A 6,000-nucleotide genomic window follows, 5' to 3' on the forward strand; every position below is an offset into this window, starting at 1 on the left:
ACATCTTTAGTGAACATTAATTTCATTAAACAGAAAATTGCACCATTAGTTTTAGAGCTGGAAAGGGTTTGGTAGTCATCTATTCCAGTGTCCTATTCTTTTCAAAGAAGGAAACTGAGTCTCAGAGTGGTTAAGTGATATTTTCAAAGTCCCGCAGGTCATAAGTGGTGGATCCAGAATTCAAATTCAGGTTCTCCAGCTTCTAATCTAATGTTGTTTCCACTCCAGAGCACTGCTTCAGCTACTTTCCTTTAAATTGTACTTATTTTAGAATACTGAATAAAATTTAACCTGTAAGTTCAGAACTTGGGAATTGTTAAAGACAAAAATTATTTTATCCACTAGAATCAGTCTCCAAGCCTCTGTTTGTGAGTATGCATGCCTCTTCCAATTTCTCCACCAGAATGATCATGAAAAGATTTTTAAAGGTGAAAGAGGAAGCATTTTTTAATTTAAAAAAATCAGATATTCCTATTCGAGTATCCACAATCTTACAGCTTGATTGATTTTCTCTAAAGGTCAAGTGTAAGAGACTGTGGAAATGTTTATGAAAAACTGCTAGACAGAAGGATGTAGGAGGAGGATGGTGCTGGTGGGGGGCGGGGTTGAGTGGGAATAAGAATTATACACAGAGAGCACAGGCTTTAAGAAAGACAGACAATCTTCACAGGACTCTGAACCTCACTCCGTTGTTCTGCCAGACAAAATAAAGAAGTTCTTTTCCACCTGATCTGAAGACACACAATCCTTCAAAAGCCATAGACAAAGAAGACAAGGTACCCAATTTCCCCTGCTACTCTTTCCCTTGAGGAGCTTGTCTGGAACTCTGGCTCTTGTCTGTATATTCAGAAAAACACTCTGGTGCTCCTCTGTAGAGGCAGAAAAGCACTAACCTTTTTGTGTTCTGGAAACATGAAACAGCTCCAAATTTCTCTTTCTCCAAGCTAGAGCTACCTATAGGAAAATGAAAACTAATAGCCCAATGGCCATTCCATTGACTGGACAATGTGAAAAATCATTCGAAGTTGTCAGATATCATGATACTTCATCCAAAGGCAGCAGCATCCTTCGTAAAGCTGTGCATCTGTGGCAGCCAGGGGTCAGACAAAACAAAGAGTCATTGACCCTTCAGCAAACCCAAACTTCTTGAAAAAGACAGAGGCAATGGAAATAGAGTGGCTTAATGAAGAGTTATCAGTTTCAAGCAAGTATTATTAATTATGGGTCTGACATGTCCTAGGCACTGTTTTGGGTTCTTGTAACGCAAATAAAAAAAATGGAACAATCCATGCCTCCAAGGAAATTACAATCTAAAGAGGAGGAGAATGAAGGAGAAAACATGCACGTACATAATAATAGGCACAAGGAGGGGATAGATGGCACACCTGTGATTTCATTTGTATGGCTACTTTTGCTCACCCTTCATTCTTGAAGAGGACCAATTTCATCCAGAGGGTAATGTCTTGACTTGTGAGAGACTTGGATTTCAGTGATGCAAAACTCTGCATCAGCCTCACTCTCTCGTTAAAGCCATTGGAGCCCAGTAGCAAGACGAAGGTTAGGATGACTGGCCATTGCCCCAGATGCAGTGGGAGACTTTGGCCTTTTTAAGCTAGGTCTTTCCCAGGTCTCAGTTGGTCTGAGGCAACACCCATCTAGTGACTAAAGGCCAGGTAAGAATTAGGTCAAAGGATGACCTAGTTTGCCTTCACAAAAGTATCAGTCTGGTAGGAAGAAGACACTCAGACTTTCTAGCCAGGACAGAAACAATTGCTATTCACAATCACTCTGAGTCATCAAAACCCAAACAATGAGCAAATGAGGTTTGGTCCAGGACCTATTTATTGGCTAATCACTGAAAGCCAGTGATTTGGGTTTAAAGGTCTAGTCAAGTAGCTGCACTTGAATCCCAATGGGTTTTATCAAAGCCTGGTTTTTTAAAGCTATATTTCAACAAACTGTAAATGAAAACTACATAAGACAGAAGAGTTAATTGTCCCAGTTGAAAAAACAACAACAACCAATGACAGAGTAAGTAGAGAAGAAGAAAAATCTAGCTGCCAAACCCTGATACCTTGTGATGTATAAGTGATTAAAATTTATATTCCTTTGCACCCACATGTAAGGGTATGAGTCCCTATATGGATAGAGAGAGAAGACTTTTTAATTGGTAAAAGGAGCTCTGGTGAAGAAATTCTCTTTGCCAGTGTGGATGGATACCTTCTCTATAACTTAAGAGTCTTAGAGAATAGCCTAAGTACTAAAAGGTTAAGGGATTTACCCAGGGTGACACAGTCAGTATGTATCAGGACAGGAACCCTGTTTTAGAGGTCAGCTTTGCCTTTCACACAAAATGGATAACAGGCAGTTGGGGAAGGCAGAACTAGAAGGTAGGGAGATCAGAAAAAGTTTCATGTAGAAGATATTGTTTAAACTGAGTTTTGAAGGAAATGAGAGACTATGAGATGGGTTGGTGAAGACAATGCCTTGGTCGCATGGGATATCACCAATACCATGGCACAGAGACTCAAGATGAAGGTTGGTGTATAGATCAGCAGGTAGGATAGTACATCTGGACTATATTGTGTACGTGTACTTGTGTGTTAGTGTCTAATACTTGAGAGGTAGGAAGGGGCCAGATTTTAGATTTTGGATGTCAAATAAAGGAGTTTATGTTTGATTTTAGAAGTAAAAGAAATCAATGCATTTTATTGAGTATGGAGTTGCCATGATCAGACCTGTGCATTAGAAAGATCACTTTCCTGACCATGTGGATTGGAGTGAGAAGAGAATCCAGAGAGTCTTACAGGAGGCAACGTGAGAGGTAATGTAGAACTGAATTAGGGCAATGCAGGGCCAGTGAAGAGAAGGGGATTTTCATGAGAAATGTTGTGAAGGTACAAATGATGAAATCCGGAAACTGATGAGAAATATGTAGTGATGGAGAGTGAAGAGAGAAGGGTGACATGGAGGTCTCAAGGCAGAGTGACCATGACAATGGGGGTTAAGGGATGTAAACAGGGCATTTTCCAAAGAAGAGATTCAAGCTACCAACAATCATATAACAATGCTTCAAATATCTAATAACAAGAGAAAAGCAAATTAAAGCAGCTCTGAGGATTATACTTCACACCCATCAGATTAGCAAATACGACAAGAAAGAGGAAATGACAAGTTCTGGAGGGACCGTAGGAGGACAGGTACACCAATATATTGTTGCTGGAGTTGTGAATTATTCCAAATATTCCAAAAAGAAATTTGGAGCTCTGGTCAAAAAGTCCCTAAAGTTTGTGGTATATTCTTGAAATGAGCGATATCCCTACATGAAAAGGGGCAGAGACAGAGGGAAAGGTCTTATTTGCATAAATGTATTCATAGCAGCACTTTTCCTTTAGGTAAACTTGGAGACAAAGTACGTGACCATCAGCTGAGGAATGGCTACGTGAAATTAGTGGAATATTGCTGTACCAGAAGAAATGACCCAGAAATCCTTACATGAACTGCTGGGGAGTGGGTAGAGTTATCAGAACCAGGATAACAATTTGTACAGTAAAATAAAGGAAAACAACATTGAACTATTTAAGATACATGATCGATTAAATGACTAATCATGTCTCTAGAAGACTGGTAATGAAGCATGCCTCCCACTTCTTGGCAGAGAGATGATAGACTATGGCTGCCCATTGGGGCATACATTTCCATATACAGCCAAAATGCTGATTTTTTCCAGAAATATGCATATCTTCAAGAGAAAGCACTTTTGTTTTGGGGAATGTGGGTTAGTGATTGTGATGCAAGAAAAGAGGACAATAAATAAAAGATCAACAATGAAAAAATTGAAAACACAGAAGAGGGCAGAAAAAAATCCAGAAGAGCAACAGATGACCATGACAATGTTAGTAATATCATGCTAAATTTAATATACCCTTAAGATAATCTATGTAATCAAAGTTCCTGGTTTCATATAATCACCTTTCCCAACCTGTAATTTGTTGGAATGTTCCAGTTTTTAAAATTCATAATTTAAAAATGGACCTCATAGGAGTAGATTAATAAGAGAAATAGTGTAGAAAGCAAAGAACAGGGTCCAGTACAGAATCTTGGCAACAAATTCACTCAGGGGAGGGGGAGAGGTTGGTTCATGACTCAGCAAAGGAAAATGAGGACAAGCTGACCCAGAAGAAAGCTGCATCCTAGAAACGAGGGGAAAAGAGAAAAACCAGTAAGAGAGGATGGTTGCTAAGTGTTGAAAGCTAAAGCATGATCCAAAGGATAATTAATGAGAGAAGTCTAAAAGGTCATCAGATTCAGCTAAAGAAGTGATTACTGGTAACCTTGGAGAAACAGCTTTAGCTGAGTGGTAAGAAGTCAAATTGCAAGGGGATTAAATATCTGTGGGTGGTGGTATCAAGAAAACATATAGATAATTCTTAGGTAACTCTAAGACCTTGGAAGTGAAAGAGATGAGAGAATAAGCGATGGCAGAGTAAAAGATTTTTTTTTTAAATGGAGAAGATCTGTGAATGTGTCTAGATGATGGAAAAGGATAGAACCAGTAGAAAGAAAGAGAAAAAAATGAAAGACAGAATGATCAAGGGGGCAAAGGCCTGGAGGAGATAGGACAGGGTGACACTGAGAGCAAAGCTATCAGGAGTGGTCCCCTCTTCCTTAAGTAAAGAATTTTTCCTTAAAGTAAAGGCTAAGAAAAGGTATGATGTCAGGGCACTTCAAGTTGAGTGGAGGGAAGATTAGGTCACTTTGGACAGATGGCTTCAGTTTTCTTAGAGAATTTGGAGGTGTTGACATCTGGTGAGAGAGAAAGAGAGAGAAGCAGTGAGGCTAATACCAGTGGATGGGGATTATAGAATTCTAGATCTGGAGCAGAATGGACTGCTGAGGTCAGATAGAGCTCCTTTCATTTATAGTTGGGGAAATGGAAGTTCCAGCTTCTTGGAGCCACAGGTGAAAGCTGGATGACAGATGAATGCCAAAGGTGGATGAGCAGCCTGGAAAAGGACTCTCTGAGTCCTCACACCAGGGTGCTGGTCCTCAATATCCCATATACTTTCCAATCCAGTGACACTAGACTTCTTGCTGTTCCTTGAATAAGACCCTCCATCTCTCAAGTCTGGACATTTTCTGTGCCCAGAATGCTGTGCTTTATCATCTCTGCTTCTTAGTTTTCTTAGCTTGAAAGTTCTAGCTAAAAATCTCACTTTCTATAGGGAGCCTTTCCCAGTTCCTCTTAATTCTGGAGACTTTCCTTTGATTATCCCCACCTTGTCTTTCCATATCTTTGTCCATTGTTTTTTTTTTTTTTTTATGTTGTCTTCTCCATTACTAAGTTTATTGCAAGTATGACTTATCTTTTACCTTTCTTTGTATTTCTAGTGCTTATCACAGTACCTGGTACAGAGTAGGCACTTAATGAATGTTTACTGGCTAATTCCAAGGGGTTTCTAACTTTTCTGGAAGGCAAATTAGCAAATTAGTACTGTGGTTTGACTCTCACTTTGAAGAAATCTGGGGGTAGAGAAAAAGCCAAGCCAGTTCTCAAAAGACAAAGGGGTCAGGAGGCAGAAAAAAGAAACTGTCACCTGGTAGTCAAATACAAAAAAAATGGATGTTAGGAGAAAGTCCAGCATCCAACAAGGATGGAATTTGGTCCATATACCTAAGGTGACATCAAAGGTTGAGCTGAATGACATCAGGTGTTGCCATCCCCAGCAAAAGAGAATCTGAGGATTTGTAATTAACCATCAGAGGTGCAGAACCAGGACCTTTGATGATACTACTTTATGATTGTCCAGGTTCTTCTCTTGCTTTCCATATTCCCTAATGGAAAAGCTGGATGGAGGGGAGACCACCAAACTCTTCTTAACTAACCTCACAAACCCCACCTCCACCAGAAGCCCACAGTCACTTTTAAAATGGCTATCTCTGCAAACTATGTGGTTTTGAATATCTTTCTGAATATGTGTATTTATGTATTAATATTTA

At 39.6% G+C, this 6,000-nt stretch overlaps 1 long non-coding RNA gene across 1 annotated transcript in view; it reads left to right on the forward strand.

Annotated features, from left to right (window-relative positions):
- LOC140514251 (uncharacterized) overlaps window positions 1–3,880 on the forward strand; it is a 28,785-nt gene extending 24,905 nt beyond the window's left edge. The window contains exon 3 of the long non-coding RNA XR_011970515.1: window positions 3,396–3,880. This is a non-coding gene — a long non-coding RNA (uncharacterized lncRNA). The remainder of the gene's footprint in view (window positions 1–3,395) is intronic.
- The last annotated feature ends 2,120 nt before the right edge of the window (window positions 3,881–6,000 follow it).

The sequence above is a fragment of the Notamacropus eugenii genome, chromosome 7, assembly GCF_028372415.1.
Source record: "Notamacropus eugenii isolate mMacEug1 chromosome 7, mMacEug1.pri_v2, whole genome shotgun sequence".
Lineage (NCBI taxonomy): Eukaryota > Metazoa > Chordata > Mammalia > Diprotodontia > Macropodidae > Notamacropus > Notamacropus eugenii.